Source organism: Myotis daubentonii, chromosome 12 (genome assembly GCF_963259705.1).
Source record: "Myotis daubentonii chromosome 12, mMyoDau2.1, whole genome shotgun sequence".
In the NCBI taxonomy this organism is placed as follows: Eukaryota; Metazoa; Chordata; class Mammalia; order Chiroptera; family Vespertilionidae; genus Myotis; species Myotis daubentonii.
The window spans coordinates 77,795,686-77,815,646 of record NC_081851.1 but is presented as its reverse complement, the minus strand read 5'-3'; positions in this window follow the sequence as shown (position 1 = coordinate 77,815,646).

The following is a 19,961-nucleotide window of genomic DNA, read 5'->3' as shown; positions in this document are numbered from 1 at the left end:
TGGGCTGAGACTACGTGTCTCTTCACTCTGATCTCCCCGCCTATGTTTGGAGTAGACTTGAGCATCTTCTTGTTGTATCAGTGATAGTTTATTCCTCTGCAGTGCTTCATGTATAGCAGTTCCGATTCTGGAGAAGCCATGTATGAACACAGTGGGGTCCGGGGTGGTAGTGACTGTGAGGGCTTCCTGGAGGAAGTGGCACTAGACCTGAGTCTGCAAGATTTGCTCGACAGAGAGGAGAAAGCCACGCAGGCAGGCAGAGGGACCCAAGGGAGTGAAGAGGCAGAGCAAGGAGAACGGACAGCATGAGGCGGGAGCTGGCAGCCAATGCCAGATGCTGGGGTGATGCTGGGGGGGCTGTGTGACTTGGTGAGACATTCAGATCCTGTGGAGGCGGGGCCCTGTGGGTCCCTGAGTTTTGATTCTCTAAGATCTCTTTGGGTTTATTGATGCTGCTGTAAAATCTAGGATTTGGTGTGTCAGGCTAGTGGTGGCCTCTGAAACAGACAACCCCGATATCTCATTGGCTTATACCATAGTTTGTTTCTGGCCTCACTGGGAGTGGCTTTCCTTGTGTTGAGTTGGGGACTCTGGCTCCTCCCATCTATAATGCACCGGCTTCTAAAACAGGCCCCCAGGAGGCGAAACCGGCTGTTGGAGCGGAGGGGTGGAAAACATCGTAGCTGTTACAAGGGTCCAGTACATAAACAGAGACACAGTATACCTGTGTTCTTCACATTTCATGGGAGGGAGAAAATTAGGGAAAAAATGTCTAGAAAAGCTCCTTAGGCCCGGCTGGCATGGTTCGGTGGTTGAACAGCGACCTATGAAGCAGGAGGTCACGGTTTGATTCCCAGTCAAGCACTTGCCTGGGTTTTGGGCTCGATCCCGGGTGTGGGGCGTGCAGGAGGCAGCCAGTCAATGATTCTCTCTCAAAATTGATGTTTCTGTCTCTCTCTCCCTCTCCCTTCCTCTCTGAAATCAGTAAGAATATATTTTTTAAAAATAAAGTGGGAAAGAGAAGCCTGTTTTCCTAGGGTCTGCCCAGCTTTCAAAGCCCGCCTCTTGCCTGTGGAAGATTGGGAGTCCAAGGACCTTTTTGTTTTGTGGTGGTTTTTTCTTTTGTCTTTTGTTTTGCTTTAAGTAACTTTCTATTGAAACAAAACATTGTTAGGGATTGAATTATATCTTCCCAAGTCCATAATGTGGAAGCCTAAAAATCCAAATGACTATGTTTGGAAATAGGGTCCCTAAGGAGGTAATTGAGGTTAAGTGAGGTCATGGGGGCGGGGGAGAGCACTAATCCAACAGGACTGGTGTCCCTATAAGAAGAGGAATGAGTACGAAGAGTAAAGGTCAAGTGAGGCCTGGCCAGAAGGCAGTCGTCTGCACAACAAGGAGAGAGGCTTCAAACCTACCCTGCCGGCACCTTGATTTTGGACTTCCAGCCACCAGAACTGTGACACAGTAAATTTCTGTTGTTAAAGCGCCCCCCCTCCCCGCCCCTCCATCTGTGGGACTTTGTCATGGCAGCCTGGCAGGCTAATACAAACATTCATACTAGAACGAGCACAAATCGTTATGGGTGGCAACTCCTCGACATTTTCATAAGGCGAACGTCCCGTGTGAACAGCGCCCCAGAAGAAACCGTGGGAAAGATAACTGGCACCATGCACTGCCGTCATAGATTAGTTTTGCCGGCTCGGGCCCTCTCTACAAACAGAATCCATCCGTGCGGACTGTATCAGCTTCTCTCACGCAGAGCCACGTTGGGGTGTTCCTCCATAGAACGGCTGGTTGTGCCCCGTTGTGTCAATGGACCACAGTCTGTGTGTTCTGGTGGGCACGGGTAGATGCCACACCCCTGGCGGGTTGGCACAGTGCGATAGTTAACAGACCAGACGCACACCTTTCGGTCGGTTGGGGCCCCCAGCTCTTTCCAAGGTGCTGCTGAGTGTCTGGGGGCCTGTTTGTATAACAGTCTACATCTCGGCTCCAGCAAACACCAGCTGTTCAGTGGCGTGGAGGAGGGCGCGGTGCTGGCAGGTCCTTCCTCACCAGGTCCCTGGGACCCGTCTCCACGCCGGTCACTGGTAACACCACTAAGAGTTTTAAGGACAAAAGTTTAAAGATGAAAACCTTTTGCATGACTACATTTCTTGAGTTCTAGACCTTTGGCTGCATTTAGTGCGGCTCTCTGGGCGCTCAGGGAGTGAGAATAGAGTGTCCCAGAGCGGGGTGATTGAGGCCATTTCAGAAAGTCCTGTTGGCCTTGGCTGGGCCGATCAAACGCCAGCTCCGGGCCGTTGCTCCCGGAAAAAACAGAAGGGACCGGAGGAACAGTCCCCGAAGGACAGGCCCTTCTCCTGCGCTGATCAAAGGCTTGGTCACCAAGCAGAGAGGAATGCACGGAGGACTTGAGGAGGAGGAAGGGACAGCCAGAGACCTTGCTCTTTCTTCTAGGACAATGAACAGAATTAGTAACTCAAGTTCCCACCACATTTCATAGTTAATAATAATAATAAAATACAATCACTTGGTATGTGCTCTCCCCCAGAGTTTTTTAAAGCAGGGTTGGGGGTGAGGATGTTGATGAGTAAACCAGAAAAGTTTCTTTTCCTTCCATTTCCTTATAATTTCTGTCCTCCTGCAAGCTGTAGGTTAGAACGAGGGCTGCACTCGAGGTCTCCCAGGCCTGGGCTCCTTCCTGGAGGCTCAGGGTAGAGGGGCTCGGGAGGGCTGTTTCCTGGGCTTTTCCTGTTTCTAGGACGCCTGCATCCCTTGCCTCACAGCCTCTTCCTCCATCTTCAAAGCCAAGGATGCCCTGCTGAGTCCTCCCTTCTCGTGTCCCGCCTCTGTTCTCCCTCCCGCCTCCCTCTTCCACTGTAAGGACCTTGTGATTCCAGGGTCGAGGCGAACAACCCAGGATGCTCCCCCCACACTAAGGTCAGCTGACCTGCAATTCCCCTCTGCCTTATGATGGAGCATATGGGACACAGACGTCTCTGGGGGAGAGGGGCCCATTATCCGCCCACCATGGTAATCACCACAATTTATAGCTATTTATTTGCCCATTTCCTTTTGTCTGACTTGTCCGAGATGTGGGGCTCTGTGTCTTTGCTGCTCCCACGGTACCGCAGTGGCTGGCCCGGTGCTGGCCCCAGCGGCTGCTCAGTGTATGTAGTGAGTGGAGGGATGAACCATCTGCAGAGCAGTGTTATCGTGCCTCTCTGATATGTAAGAAGAGGTTCGTAGAGGTGTAAACGCTCACCCAAGCTCTCAGAGCCATGGATCTTGGAGTCTATAAAGTCAGGATGGGCTGGGTTATGCTGCAGTAACAAGCAACCCTCATCTCTGTGTCTTGCAACAAGAAAGGGTCGTTTCTCCCAGGTTGCCTGTCTGTCACAGGCTGCCTACAGCTCTGCTCCAGATCAGCCTCACTCTGGGACCCACGTGGTGGAGCTGCCGCCACCAGGAATGTTGCTATTCTCGGGGCAGAGGGAAGGGACCCCCCCCCCCCCCGCCCCCCGTCTGGCTACACACAGGCTCTTAAATCTTCTGTTCGGAAGTGACACACCTCACTTGCCGGGGCTGACCAGCAGACCCTGAGTGACGGATGATTCTGTGAAAAAAAAAAAAAATATGTGCAATCCCCTGTACCTGCGAATGAGGGCAGATCCTGGTAACCACAGGGTCTGATGAATGATTACTCTGACACACGTTTCTGTGAAAGAGAAGCTAAGGGGCTAGTTGGCATAAGGAGCCAAAAAAGCCTCGCTTGCCTGCCTCCTTAGCCTTTTATTGTCACAACAGCTTGAACTAAAATTAACCTGTAGATACAATCAGCAGGGAAAGTATCCTTGAGAAAGCACATGCTTCTATAAGGTCGTGTCTAAAGACCAAACATAGAGAATTCTAGCAAAACACCCCGGGGCTCAGATTTGTTTGGAAAAGTCAAGGCAGGGGCTGCTGCCTTCGGCAAGGTCCTCCTAGGGGCCCCTGACCTTTCAGAGAATCCTCCTTACAGACTTTCCAACCAAAGTCCTGTGCTTCCCCACACTCACTCCCGTCCACTTTCGTGTATTGGAGCAAGCAGGACACGTGAGTTCAACTAGCGGGGGTTGTATTAGTTTGCTGGGGCTGCCATAACAAGAGACCACACGCTGGGTGGCTTGGACCACAGAAATGTAACGTCTCATGGTTCTGGAGGCTGGATGTCCAAGATCGAGGTGCGGGCAGGGTTGGTTTCTCCTGAGGCCTCTGCCCCTGGCTGTTCCGGCCCCTCTCTCTCTGTGTCCTCACTTGTTCCTGGTGTAGCTTCCTCTTCTTATAAGGACACCAGTCCTATTGGGTTCGGCCACCCCTTATGACCTCATTGAGCCTTAGTATCCTCCTTAGCGGCCACCTCCGTTGGAATCTGGGGTACAAGCTCACTCCTAGGAAACCCCTCCTTGCAGGGGGGTGCAAAGGAGAAGTGACCCCTGGCTCTGGCTCTGCAGTGGGCTGGGGCACCGTACAGCTGGCTCCCTGGGAAAATTCTCAGGGGCGCTCTGCTGAGCCCCAGGTCCCAGGGTCCTGGGCCTTCCTCCTCCTGCCTATTAACATGATCACTCCATTAAAAGCCACAGGCTGGTGCAGTCTGGGGGCATTTTATCGTATCATCTCCCTGATGAGCTAGCTCCACCTCAGGTCATCAGAGGCAGAAGCTGGGGGCTCATCCTGGCCCCCCCTTTTCCTGGGGCGGGTCCCCAGGTAGTTTCCATGACTGTGCCAATTCAGCAGGTCTCCAGCCTCCTAGAGCTTCTTGTGGACGGAACCGAAGGCTTCCCAGGTATCCTCTGGGTCACTCGGTGTCCAGTGCCCCGTCCTGTGGGGACCCTCCCCGGGCAGCCCTCAGGACCACCGGGTCCTGCAGCCTCCGGAACGCGTTTCACATCCCTTTTCCATCGGGGTGGAGCACTCTGACTCTATCCTGCACCCGCAAGTTCTCATCCCCACACCCGCCACGCCTGGCACTGCCTGTAACTTGGCCAAAAGCTGTAAAAGCAAGGATGTGGACCTTCTGCTCACCAAACATCCTGTGGTTACCAGGATCTGCCCTCATTCGCAGGTACAGGGGGTTGCACACATTTTTTTTTCTTTCACAGAATCAATCACCAAGTGCTGCCAAATTTGAAACCTAAATAACATTTCTTCTCTCCATCCACACAGGCCCACCTCAAATTTCAGCATCTTGGGCCTGAACTGCTACTAGGACCTTCTTGCTTCATCCCTTCTTGGCTCTCCTCTATTCCACCCTTCCACTGCAGAGTTCCAGAGTTTTCCAGAGCTTTCTAGAGGTTGAGAGAGGCCTAGGTGTGCCGCGCCAGCACGGCCAAGGGTGAACCTGAGTGGGGGCGGCTGAAAGGCTTAGAAAAGACAGACAAGAGAATGAAAGCTGGGTCTCGGTGGGACGCTGCTCCCTGAGAGTGACCACGCCCACAAGCCGTGTCTTTATTTTATAGCCGATGCCACGAGGCAAAGTAGGGGCGTGGTCAAGATGTTTACAACATTCTCATAGGTTTCTATCCTACTCAACTACATGCACCTGAACTCTATCAAGCCCACATCACTCAGGCACGTGGGGCCACGTGTTTGGACCATAGGTTCAAGCTTACAACTACAGCTGTTGGCTATCATTGTGCTGGGAGGGCTCTGCCCTCCAAGCTGGGACTTGCACGTGGTCATGAGAGGACTGTGCCCTCTCAATAGTCCGAGGCTTGAACCTGTCCGAACACTGTAGCCGCTCTCCACACCTAGGACCCTTATTTTTTGACATACTAAAAACCAAAGACATGTCCAAGCAGGGTTACAAAGTCACGATGAATTTTACACGTTTACTTTGCACAGAAATAGGGCTTTAATTTAAAAGCAATGTAATGCTAGCCAGCTGGGCTAGTCATGAGATAATTGTAGAATCTGAAAAATTTAATATAGTGCATTCCAAGTGGTGTGACCTGGTCACAAGACACGAATTCAAAGCAGTTCCATGGATATCACGTTTTCCTGCGCTGCCAGGATGGCCCCGTGACTGATATTGAACCTCATTTGGGGATAACCTCTCGAGCCCGACTTTGGGTTCCTTTGAGAACGAGGAGCCGGCCCCAACGTCGTCCGAGCCTCCTGCAGTGGCACCAATCAAACGGGAAGGAGTCCCTCTCTGGCTGTCGCTGTTAGGATGCCTCTCCCCATCCTGCCCGCGCACAGCTGATGCCCATTCACCCTCTACGTCCCAGGCCAGAGCTGTCCCTTCCGGGAGCTTCGCCAAGCCTGTCCCAGGGAGGGCGAGGGACTGCTCTCCTCCCGGCCCCACCTGCATCCTCTTCCTCCATCTTCTTACCACAACGTGTGTCTGCCCCCCCGCCACCCCAACCCGTGCTCCAGGGGCAGCGTGATGGGTCAGGCCTATATGCCCAGCTCCTAGCAGGGGCCTGGGGAAATGAATGGACGAACCTTCAAATAAATAAACGTATACGCGAACGGAATGCCACCGGGCTCTGCGCCTATCGGTTCTCCGTTTGGCTGGGGCTGGGTAATTTTGTTTGCTCTTGTGGAACTTGGTAAATTTGCAAATCCGGTCCGAGGCCAAAGTCCTGTTCATCTTTCCTGGGGAAGGGGGTGAGGGGGCGTGGTTACGGCACCTGAGCGTCATCAGAGGGGCCACAAGGTGGCGCCGAGTCCCTGTGCAGGACGGTTGCAACCCAGCTTCTCCCTTGCAGGGCCCAGGGAGCCTATGCCAAGAGGCTGCAGAGGGTTCTCAGTTGTTTCCTCTGGAATACCCAGGAGCTCACGCCACAATTCCCAACCCAGCCCCTGCAGGCAAACACAGTTTGTAAAAGGTGTAAACTCAGTAAGAGGGAGACATGCACACAAGGGAATAACCAGAATGTTCCCTTTGGACAGTCAGCGCCTGCACTTAGTGGACAGTCGGGACATTTTTGTTGAATGAATCAATGTCATACTACCTGCTCACGAGTGTGAGTGTCTGTGGTGGGAGAGAGACAACAACGGAGAAACGACGGTCCTTGGTTTCACTGAGTCTTGTCTTTCACTGAGTCTTGTCGAGTCAGCCGCCCCTTCACACACAACCGAGTTAACCGAGTTATCTCCGGTGACCTCAGGACCGGCTGTGAGCCGAGAGGAGTTATGGATTTCAGACATGGGAATGCGGAGGTCCTGGCCCGCAGTGATTCAGCGGGAATCCATTTTCCCCTCTATCTCCGTCAGGCTTCATTCTTGGGCTTCTTTTTTTTTTTTTTTTAATTGATTTCAGAGAGGAAGAAAGGGGGAGAGATAGAAACAGCAATGATGGGAGAGAATCATTGATGGGCTGCCTCCTGCAAGTCCCCACTGGGCATGTGCCCTTGACCAGAATCGAACCTGGGACCTTTCAGTTCACAGGCCGACGCTCTACCCATTGAGCAAACGGGGCTTATTTCTTCAGTCGCTATCTCAGTCCCTCCAGGAGCCCAGGGAGAGGCGCCGGCAGTGGCAGGCCACGGCCACCAGGTGTCGCTGCAGGCAAGCCAGGTGTAGGGCAGAGGCAGGAGGGAAGGAGAACGGAGGCCACGGAGTGACAGTCTGGGGGTGGGAGACTAGAGAGGGTCCATTAGATAGAGCAATTAGGAGGTGTTTCCATAGAGCGGCAGAAGCTGGGATTCTATGAAACAATCGTAGGAATCAGGGTGTTCACTCGTTGGTCGTATCCTAGCAACGGCATCTTCTCAACAGACCTACGTGCTCTAGACCGGAGACCAAATGACACAGGAACCCGGTGTTCTAGAATGTCGGCAGGGGCGCGTCAGCCAGTTTCCCACCTGGGGGTACTCAGGAGAGCAGTAAAAGGTCCCCCCTTTTCTCTACGTTTCCAGGGAGCGGATGGCAGGCGTTTATTATGGTAGCAAAACTCAAATGCTTTGCGGGGTCACATCCTGGCATTCAGAGTTAACGAGGGAACAGGATGAGAGCAGGCTCCCAGCAGGGAAAACGAGCTGCAAATTGTCCTTCTCAGCCTTTTAAATCAAACATCACAGAATGTTCTTAAGACTTCACTGTGGGGTGACATGCTTTCCCAAGACACCGGCGATGCCTTCTTTCCCTCCCGTGGATCCTCCTGCATCGGTGGTGGCTGATTGGACCGAAGGTCACGTTCAGCAGCCGTTAATGACGCCCAGAAAAGCCGGAGAGGGTGCTCGACCTCCAGGTACAGGCCCAGGAGATGCAAGGACGGGAAAGATCCGGCCTCTTCCAACGAGGCCCCACGGTGAGAAGGAGAGTTAATAACATGCAAACCTTGGGGTGCCCTTCTGAGCTCCACCCCGGAGAGTCTTCGTGGGTGGTGGAGTCAGGGAGGGTGGATGACATAACATAATAAAAATCTTCTTACGGTAATTTTCATGGACTAAGAGTTTCCAAGTATTCATCGCCGGTCAACAACATTTGATCAATCTTGTCTCATCCATACATTACACTGAGGTGTCATTTACATACAGGTAATGCACCTGCATGTACCTTTTGACGAATGTAGACAGATGGAGACATTCTTGTACATGACCACGATCAGGTACTTAACATCCTGGTCACGTCCCAAAGTTCCCTTGTGTCCCCTCCCAGGCAGGGGTCCATCCGCCTGGTCCCCGAGCCCAGAGCCCGAGGCAGACCCTCCGGGGACATGGGGTCCTCCCGGGGGTGCTTGAGCCACAGGCTCCGCTGGCTCCTGTTCCCAGTACATTCTGAGGGCGCCTTCTCCCCTCGGAGAGCTGCGGACCTTTGAGGGGTGATGCTCCCCTTTCCTTGGTAAACAGCCCAGCTTCGTCTCCCAGCAGGCCCTGAGGGTAGCTGTGGGAGCCAGCTCTCCAACCAGCCACCCCTAAAGCCAGTCTTTGATTTTAAAGATTTTTAAAAAATATGTACTTTTATTGATTTCAGAGAGGAAGGGAGAGAGAGACAGAAACATCAATGATGAGAGAGAATCACTGATCAGCTGCCTCCTGCATGCCCCTCACTGGGGATCGAGCCCGAGACCTGGGAATCGAACCCTGGCCTCCTGGTTCATAGGTTGATGTTCAACTCCTGAGCCACGCCGGCCGGGCTGAAGTTCCAGACTTTTCTGCTCTCGTGGCTGGCTCCTCTGATCTGTGTTTCTCTGGCTCCGAAATGCCTGCAGGCTCATCTCATTGGCAGGAGCGGCTCAGTCACCCTTTGCCACCTCGATGTGGCTTTCCCCCCCAAAGGCATCAAATCGATCGCATCTCAGGGACTCACGTGGTTCCCGCGTGGACCTGGAAGCCGGCTCTCGGGGCGGTGATGCTCACACTACCGAGTCTGGGTTGTGGAATCAAACCCCCACTTCCACTTATATGTTCCTGTGATTGACCCCGAAATCCGACGAATCTTGACCAGCATTTCCGCTTCGATCGGGAGGGGAACTTGTGAGCCGTGTGACTAAAGCACAGAGGAGATCTAATAACGGAGCCGTCACGCCAGCTTCATTATTCCCGCGCTCTGCGCCTATTTTTAAAACATGACGCCTGGTGGCGCATAATTACATCCTTGCATGTGCCGGCGGTTTAGACAGGTCTGCTGTTCTAATTCCAGTATCTGGTTCGCGTAATGGGCATTTCTATTCATATACAATAGAGCATCCAAGTATTTACAAAAATCCAATGTGGTATCAAAGGCAGCTTGTAATTACTGCCGAGGGCAGCTCCAGCAACGCCACGGCCCTCCCCCCTTACCTCCCCCCATCCCTGACCTGGGGCCCGACACTGGGGAGCCCAGAGCTCTCGCGGGGCTTGAAGCCAGACAGACCCACGTTCAAGTCCCGCCGGGTCCCAGCTCACGACTGCGACCCTCCTGGTTCTTAATCTCCTCAGAGGCAGGAAACATGTCTGGATCCCAGAGGGTTGGCCGAGGTCTGGTCCTTAAGCTGGGGGGTGGCTGTGCGGGTATTTGTAACAGGGCAGCCGTCACCCCTAACGCTGGTGACACACACGCTTCTCTATGTGTTAATATCCCCTGACATCTGCATCTACTCCAAGTGCAAGCTCTTGGGGTTTGCAAGGGAGCGTAATAGTTGCGCTCCTCGCCAGGCCTGCCCCCCCAAGAGCTCTCTGTGACTCGCAATGGGGAACCAGGGGCCATGCACTGCCCTGCCTGCCCAGGGGCTGGGTGTGCTCTGAACAGCTGCAGGGAGGGGAGGGGTGTGCCCAGGACCACAGCTGGGGGGTGGGGAGGGGTGGAGGGGGAGGTGAGGGCGGCTCCAGCGGGCACCCTGCTCTTCCAGGCTGATGGGGGGTGGCGGCCTCAGAAGCAAGAAGTGGTCGGCGAGCCTCTGAGCCCCCCGACCTTTCTGTCTAAGGGCAGTGGAGCCAGACCGAGGCCAGGCCCTGCTCGGCCCTGCGAGGGGCCTCGTCTGACAAATCAGGCCCAGACACGGGCTCTGTGAGGAGGAGACGAGCAGGGGATACAGAGAGCCATGCGCCATTATCCTGTTACCTATGGTTGTCAAGGTTACCAGAGCCTCGTTTCTTAGTAACCACTCCTCCCAAAATAGCCCCATCGGCGCCAGCCAGCGAGCGGCACCCTGCGTCATGAGCATCTTCTCCAGCGTTTTGAGGGGAATCAGGTGACAGGTGACCCACCACCCTTTCTCACCTCGCCCTTCCCGGAGCTGGGAGGAGTTATAGGCCCCGTTTTCCAGGCGAGAAAGCAGCCCGAAGGTTCGGGGACCTGCCCGAAGCCAGACGAAGCACAGGGGTCAGAACTGGGGCCCAGGCCTGGCCGGGCAGTCCCCCGGGGAAGGCATCTCTCGGGGAATAGGGGGCATCGCAGGAGGAGAGGCCCCCTCGAGGGAGGGGGAGGGGGTGTTCCTTGCACACGCAGAGCCTCCTCCCTCCACACGGTACCTGCAGCCAGCTGAGTGCAAGGGGGTGGGTCCCGCTCTGAGAGGCCGGACCCCTCTATCTACGGGCAGCATCTTGGGGGCCCCTTGGGCGGCACGTGACCTCTGCTGCGTGGTGAGCCCTGCGCAGGCGTGCAGACATCCAGCTGGATGTGGGCGGGACAGCGACTCACAGATGCCCCCTCCCTGGGGGAGGAGGGGGCGAGGCTGGGAGGAGCCGAGGCAGTGGACAACCCCTCCGTGGCTGCAGCCCCAGGCCCCCCCGAAAGGCTTCCTGATGGAACCACCCCAGCGGCCAGGCCACGCGTGCTCAGAGCTCGGGAGGGCTCGAGGCTGCCCTGGCTCGTTTTCCTAGCTCCTCCTGATTTTTGATTTTTCGCTTGACAGCCTAGGGCCGTGGTCGGCAAACTGCGGCTCTCGAGCCACATGCGGCTCTTTGGCCCCTTGAGTGTGGCTCTTCCTAAGCCTTAGGAAACCCTAATTAAGTTAATAACAATGTACCTACCTATATAGTTTAAGTTTAGAAAATTCGGCTCTCAAAAGAAATTTCAAGCGTTGTACTGTTGATATTTGGCTCTGTTGACTAATAAGTTTGCCGACCACAGGCCTAGGGGATGGCAAAGCGATCAGACAGAAGAAACTCGAGTCCCGAAAGGACCTCACCGAGCCCAGACTCCTGTCGGCCTTGGCCCACTGCCCGCCTTCAGACTGTTATGCGAAAGAGAAACACGTTTCTATTTCAAGTCATTGCATTTGGGAGCCTCTGCTATAGCAACCTAGCTGAGCCCCTAAGTAATCCATAGTCAGCCACAGGAAGGGATGGCTGGGGGTCTGACTATCGGTAACGTGGTTCTATGCTGAGCGCCGTTTAGACTGACTTATTGCTACCCCGCTATTACACAGGTCGCTAAGACTTCCTAAGATAGTATAGTAGGTGTAGTCTACCCAGCTCGCTTAAAATTCTTTTTGAATTCTTTTTCATTTTAAAACCAAGTATATGCCCGGTAGCACTTTTGGGAGCTATGGCTCTTGACACGCCGGAGTACGTATTTACAGGAGGCAGTGAAAGCCATGCCAGCGGTGGGCTTCCTTTATGCTGTGACTTCCAGGAGAATGAGAGCCAGGTGTGCTTGGTGCGCTGTCATCAGCCCGCTGCCAGAGGCTCCTTTTGATTGTTTCTTCCCTCGGTACATGCCATTTTCTGTTTGTTAAAGGACTGATTGCATCTGCGGCCACATGGCCGAGCGTTAGTCCGTAGAGAGTGGATGGAAGTGATGCGTGCCATTTCCAGATCCCACCTTTTACCAGGAAATCGCGTGTCTCTCCCACCCTTCCCGTGGGCTGGAACCGGGAGGCGATGATATGAGTGCATTTTGATTGTGGTAGGAAGACGGCACCCTAGGGAATGACGAAGCGATAAGCCAGGAGGGCCTGGGGTGCTGGGCAGGTGCTGTTCCCTGATCTGGGTGGTGGTCACACAGGTGTGTGTGCAGATAAAAGGTAACTGAGCCACCCTCTTAGGATTCTGTACCTTATTATATCTAAGTGATAGGACAGTAAGAAAAAGAAGGTGGGAGGAGCCTGGGTCCCTGAATGACCTTGTGGAGTGGAATTCACACTGGGCTGTTACAAAAGAGGAGAACTGCTGGATGGCTGGTGCTATTGTATCTGGGAGCTTCTGTTCTAGCTATTTAGCTTGTACCTTAACAAATCTGTTTCTTAAGTGTAGGCATTTTTACTTTCCGTTTCCACTATTTGCACAGAGCTTGGTGAATAGAAGGCGCCCCGTGTCTGTTTGTTGAGTGCATGGTTTTGTATATGGCTTTTATCCGCATTTGAGGACATCCGGTGTTAATAAGGAAAGAGCAGAAACCAAGATGGCGGCATAGGTAAACACTGGAGATTGCTGCCTTGCACAACCACTTCAAAAATACAACTAAAAGACGGAACGGACATCACCCAGAACCACAGGAAGGCTGGCTGAGTGGAAATTCCACAACTAGAAGGAAAGAGAAAAGCATACCGAGCCTCAGAGGAGGCGTGGTGCGGAAGTGAAATACAAAGGTGCGGAGGTGCATGCGGAGCGGGCTGGCAGCTGAGGGCGCGGTTGTCTGTTTTAATCGGGAGGGAGTCTCAGGCTCTGAGCTCCAGTTCCGGGTGAGTCTCTAGGGACCCAGACTCATACGGGAGAAGCGGGACTGTCTGGCATCGGTCAGAACTCGAGGGCAGCTTTCTCTCTGAGGTTTGCAGTGGTTGCTGGGACACTGAGAGGCAGAGCCTCTGGGGACGGGACTGAGAACAGCCATAACTGCTCGCTCTGCCCGCCCTGTTGATCCCCTGGGACCCGCCCCGCCCAAGCCCTGCACAGAGGCACTTGTGGGATAGCCTCAGGCAAAGGCTAGATTAGCACCTCCCTAGAGGACAGAAGTTCTCCCACTGCAGACACAGCTGATTCTCACAGCCAGTTGGCCTGGAGGTCAAATCCCCCCCAGTGTTACCTACAACAACCAAGGCTTAGCTACAAGACTGCGCACAAAGACCACAAGGGGGTGCACCAAGAGTGTCTACCTCAGGTAACTGGGACACTTAGCAGAGAAAGCCACTCTATCGACACAGCGAAGCATAAAAAAATGCCCAGACAAAGAAACAGGACACAAATGACAGAAATGGAGGAAAGCAGGCTGCTGGATATAGAATTCAAAACCACACTTTTGAGGTCTTTCAAGAGTCTTCTAGAGACTGCCGATAAACTTAATGAGATGTACAAGAAATCTAATGAGACCCTCAATGTTGTGATAAAGGACCAACTAGAAATTAAGCATACACTGACTGAAATAAAGAATATTATACAGACTCCCAACAGCAGACCAGAGGAGCGCAAGAATCAAGTCAAAGATTTGAAATGCGAAGAAGCAAAAAACACCCAATCAGAAAAGCAAAATGAAAAAAGAATCCGAAAATACGAAGATAGTGTAAGGAGCCTCTGGGACAGCTTCAAGCGTACCAACATCCAAATTATAGGGGTGCCAGAAGATGAGAGAGACCAAGATATTGAAAACCTATTTGAAGAAATAATGACAGAAAACATCCCCTACCTGGTGAAAGAAATAGACTTACAAGTCCAGGAAGCGCAGAGAACCCCAAACAAAAGGAATCCAAAGAGGACCACACCAAGACACATCATCATTAAAATGCCAAGAGCAAAAGACAAAGAGAGAATCTTAAAAGCAGCAAGAGAAAGAAACTCAGTTACCTACAAGGGAGTACCCATACGACTGTCAGCTGATTTCTCAACAGAAACTTTGCAAGCCAGAAGGGAGTGGCAAGAAATATTCAAAGTGATGAATGCCAAGAACCTACAACCAAGATTACTTTATCCAGCAAAGCTATCATTCAGAATTGAAGGTCAGATAAAGAGCTTCACAGATAAGGAAAAGCTAAAGGAATTCATCACCACCAAACCAGTATTATATGAAATGCTGAAAGGTATCCTTTAAGAAGAGGAAGAAGAAGAAAAAGGTAAAGATACAAATTATGAACAACAAATACGCATCTATCAACAAGTGAATCTAAGAATCAAGTGAATAAATCATCTGATGAACAGAATGAGCTGGTGATTATAATAGAATCAGGGACATAGAAAGGGAATGGACTGACTATTCTTGGAGGGGAAAGGGGTGTGGGAGATGCGGGAAGAGACTGGACAAAAATCGTGCACCTATGGATGAGGACAGTGGGTGGGGAGTGAGGGCAGAGGGTGGGGTGGGAACTGGGAGGAGGGGAGTTATGGGGGGGAGAAAGAGGAACAAATGTAATAATCTGAACAATAAAGATTTAATTTAAAAAAAATAAGGAAAGAGCCACCACATGCAGAGGGAGGGGACCCCCTCCCCTCCCCCTTCCCTTCCCTTCCCCCTCCCCTCCCCCTTCCCTTCCCCCTCCCCTTCCCCCTCCCCCTCCCCCCCTCCCCTGCTCCCCCCGCATGAAGCCTGAGTGTTCCTGCAGCTTCTCAGCCGCCTACCTCCCAGGCACCTCCCATCTGAGGGCCAGAGGGCCAGCTGCAGCCAGTGTGCTCTCAGCTTCTGTAAATGATAAGGGCTTCCCGAGACAGGAAGTGCCCCCTGCCCGCTGCTGGGTGTGGAGGTGGGTGCTACTTCCCCGTGACTCACCATCACCCTGTGCTCCGCAGCTGCCAGGCTCCGGGCAGGGGTGCAGGTTGGTGCAGGTCCCGGCAGAGCTGCAGGAGGGGAGCGCTAGGTCACCGGCTAGGCTGTGAAGGAGTAGGAGGAAGGGCAGACGGCCAGTGACAGCTTGCTGTGCCCTAGGGGGTCCTCTCGGTTCGTTAGCAAACACTCATTTCTTTTTTAAAATATATTTTCATTGATTTCAGAGAGGAAGGGAGAGGGAGAGAGAGAGAGAAACATCAATGATGAGAGAATCATCAATTGGCTGCCTCCTGCATGCCCCCCACTGAGGATCGTGCCCACAACCCGGGCCTGAGCCCTGACAGAGAATCAAACTGTGACCTCCTGGTTTATAGGTTGATGCTCAAACACTGAACCACGCCAGCTGGACACACACTCATTTCTTTGATCCTGCACTGTGTGGGGTGGGGGCCGGAAGGTACACACGGTCCCTGCCCTCAAGGAGCTCACAGCCCTGAACTTGGCCTTAAACATTGAGGGTAACCCACCAAGCAGACGACGTGTGGGTCATTCTGGACGGCACGTGCAGAGGCCAGAGGAGAGGAGCCATGGCTCATCTTAGCTGGTGTCTCTGGGCCCTGGGTGAGCAAGGGGAGCAGCAAGGGTGGGAGATGAGGCCAGAAAGGTGAGCAACTGCCCTGTGGGGTGAGCCCCCGAGGGCGGAGGGTCAGTCATCTGCCAATGGGATGACATCACTGCCCGTGTGTGTGTGGGGTGGGGGGGGGGGAAATGTTCGTTCGTTCGTTCGTTCGTTCATTCATTGTTTTCTCATTGAACAAGATCAGGGCTCTCTGTGGGGCCTGGTTGTGGCCTGTGGGGGGGAGCACCCTCCCTGGAGGGCCACCCAGGCTGCATGGACCCTGCCTGGTCCCTCACTGTCATCCCCCTGGGCTACCACAGATGAGTCCTGAAAACCCCCACGCCCTAAGAACGGAACACTCACTTCCTTCTTTAGGAAAACAGTTCTGTGGTAACATACATTGAGAAAATGGGCAACGCTTGCAGGGTAGCTTCTTGAAGTCTCCTCGAAGTGAAGAGCTGTGTTTCACGTTGTGTGTCAGTTTCCCGAGGTGCCGGGACAAAGCGCCACCATCCGCGTTGTTGGAAACCACAGAGAATGACCCGCTCACAGTTCTGGAGGCCGGAAACCGAGGCCCAGGGGTCAGCAGGCCTCCCTCCCTTCCCCTCCCCCAGCCGCTGTGCGGCCGGCAGGGCAGCACGTAGATGCCTGGCTCGCCGCTGTCACCTTCCATCTGCAGCGGTTACCCTAGTCCCTGCCTCCTGGCCGTGGCCTTGGCGTCTTCCTCTTCTTATAAGGACACCAGCGAGACTGCAGCGAGGACCCACCTCCTGCAGCCTGACCTCATCTTAGCTGCTGACATCGGCACAGCCTGTTTCTAAATAAGGCCACGGGCTGAGGTCCTGGGGTTCGCACTTCAACAGACACTTTGTGGGGACACAATTCAGCCCTTGACACTTTGTTTAGCCCAGCATTTCCGCAGAACTTTTTTCCTTTTGAAAATGCCGACGGGAGAGGTAACCGTGGAGGAGGTGCCTGGCCCAGCCCGGATGCTGGTCCCCTGAGGCCCTGGGAGGAAAGGGAAGGTCCAGGGGACAGCGACCCCAGAGCCAGGGTTCCAGGCCTGCTCTAGGGGAGGGGGCTCCCACTTTCCCAGGAGCCTGGTGCCTGCTGTCCTGGGCCCCCACCAAGGCCACCCACCGGCTGAGCCACCCCAGAGTGTGGATGGAGCAGACTTGGGGTCCAGGTCGTCTGTCCCCAGCGGCGCAGCACCCCGTGTCCCAGCTCCTGTCACATCTGGGCCCGCCCCCCCAGGCTCCGGGCTGGAGGTGGCAGGGTTCTCACACCTGCTGAGCTGGCTTGTGGGAAGCACCAGAACAGACCACAGGTCTTCCTCCCGCGCTTCCCCCGCCCCTGGGCTTGCAACGCCTCGCACCGCTCCCGCTCCCACTCCGTGGCTCCCGGGAGAAGAGAGGGAGCATTTGGAATTGTCTCCGTGGTAGAAAGACACGGATTCAAGTTCAGGGTTGGCCACCAACTGCAGGTGACCTTCAGCGAGCCCCTTCGCCTGATCTGCATTTGTAAAGAGGCGAGGCTAACAGCACAGGCCTGCTCCCTCCGCCCCCCCAATGCGAGGCCAGGCCCCGGGTCAGAGGTGCAGGCGGCAGCACTGACCCCCTCCTCTCTCTCCTCTCTCTCCTCCCTCCTTCGTTCCAGGGACAGGAAGCGGCGACTCTGAGCGTCCCTTGACGTGCCATCCTCACAGCCCCACGGTCTCCCCGGCCTCCAGGGCTGCACCAGGCGCTGCTGAGGGGGATGCTAATGACGAGCCCTCCCACTCGGAAGGACTAACCGCTGTGACCCCGCAGGGCCGTCCAGTTACAAGTTTGCTGGACCACCAGCTCCACAGCGCATGCGGTCAGACAGCCCTAGGTTCAAGAATGAACCTCAGAGGCCAATGGCCAGCAGCCTTCAGCCCCTGGAGTCCCCGGGCCACACACAGGCTGCGGCCGTGGCTCTCAGTTCCTGATTCTCTGACCTTTTCGTGTGCAATAGGTCAGTGAGGGAAGACATGGCCACGGGTGGGCAATGGGATGTGGTCCCTGGTCCCTCCAGCCCCAGGTCGGAGCTGCCTGTCCCGGGTCTCAGCCTCACCCATTCTCCTGGGGCCTGGCCGTGGGCTGTCGTGAGCCTGTGGCCGGGTGGGGAGGGTTCGGCACCTGTGGCCTGAGGACTGTCCCAGAGAAACCCCAGGCCACGTAGGGAAGGCTCCTCTCAGCCTCCATCCTGCTTGCAGAGACCTGGGTGCCTCGCTGCGATCATTAAAAGTCCCCTCACCCAGGAGAGTGCTCCAGAGGCGAATGCAGTGATTTTCGCCCGAGGCAGACGCCGGGTAAATGACGCGCCTGCTCCCTTAAAACCACCACAATCAAGGACTATTTGTCAAGCTGCTTATTTGGTCGAGACAAGCTGCCAAGATCACAAAGGGAACATTCGCCACGATGGCTCTGAGAGGCCAATCTTCCTCCCGCTCTGAGTCCTCCCTAGCTTAACCCCTCCCGCCCCCCAGCTCTGCCCACCGACCTCGCCTGGGGCATTTCCCGAGCTGCTGGGGGCAGGGGGCAGGGGGTGACAGCTTTACTGAAGAGCAAGCATCTCTGTCCTAGGGATCTTCTCTTCCGTGGCACCGGTATTATTTAACCCTCGCTTTACAAATCAGTCTTTCAGATGTTTACACGCTCTTCTCCCAAGGGGACTGGCACAGCTGGGCCATTTCCTACGAGGCTTATCGTGTGTGATTTACACGTGTGGTTTTAGGGTGCGTGTACATGTGTGTGCACATGTGCGCGTGCATGGGTATGTCACATGTGCACTGTCACGGGGATGGAAGAGTTAAGGAGCCAACCCCAGAGGCAAGCAGCAGACAGTTGTAAGCCCAGCTGCTTGGGGGTGGAGGGGGTGGTGATAACAGGGCACAGTCAGCAGTTATCACTTAAGGGACTCTCTGTCACCGGGGAGCTTTTAGAGAGCCAGCCCAGGGGACATTTTCTTCTCACCCCCAAATTCAAGATCCTGGTGCTGGCTGCCCGGAGAAATAGAGGTGCCCGTGTGCCTGGGGGGGAGTTGTCCCTTCAGACACTTATTCAAGGGCCACGGGGAAGGAGGAAACCCGCCCGGGGAAGGCAGATGCAGCCCGGCCGGCCTGGCCCAGTGGGTGAGCATCGACCTATGACCCAGGAGGTCACGGTTCAATTCCCAGTCAGGGCACAGGCCCGGGTTACAGGCTTGATTCCCAGGGTGGGGCCTGCAGGAGGCAGCCGATCAATGATTTGCTCTCATCATTGATGTTCCTATCTCTCGCTCCCCCTCTCCCTCCCTCTCTAAAAGCAATAAAAATATATATTTAAAGAAAAAAAGACAAAAGACAGATGCAGACAAAGATACTGACACCTCTTCCCACCATGCTTCCGCGGGGCGGTGGGGGGGGGACGTTGGGGGGGGGCGGGGCGGGTCGCTGGGATTAACGAGGCCTGCAGTTAATCCAGAGAAGAGTGGAGAGCGAGAGGAATGGGGAGTGACAGATCCCGGTGACGGTGGGGAGGGAGCAGCTGCGAGCAGTGAGCATGGTTCTGCATGCTGCCCGATGTCTCAGCAAGCTCTGTGCCTTCCATGGGGCTGTGGGGTTCAGAACGAGTCACCCCGAGATGTGCCTCTGCGGTGTGTGGACTGTGTTGAGCTAAAGGCCACCAGGGCCCTGTGGGCCCAAGAGAAGCGTCTGCCCCACTGAACTTCGTACAAGAATTTGAGTTGGGGGCCCTGCCCATGGGGGATCATGAAAGATCACCTCTCTGACCAATGTATAGGGCAGAGGAACTCCGATTCACCACACATCTGCTGTCTTATCATCCCACGGGGCCAGGAAGACTCCAGCAATCTCCATCGACTGCCTGCTGAGCAGAAATGGCTCCCCACTCCCCCCCTCCAGCTGAAGTGTGGCTGCTCCCCTCTGATGAAGGGTGCCACTAACACCTGTGGAAGCAGTGGGCCCGGGTGGCAGCGAGAGTCCACCCTCATCGCCAAGACTGCTCCTCAAGGCGTTCTCAGCGTCCGGAAGAACATTTCAGACCCGGAGGGTTCAAAGGCATCTTGTCCAACGAGGAGGCGGGGGTGTTGACCTGGGCTCACGCCTCTGAGTGCGCAGGTGTGATTGCCGGCAGAGGCCCAGGAGCTAGGAAACCTGGTCGGTGACGGTGACGGCCCAGAGCCGCACACACGCAGCCCAGATCTGGGAGCG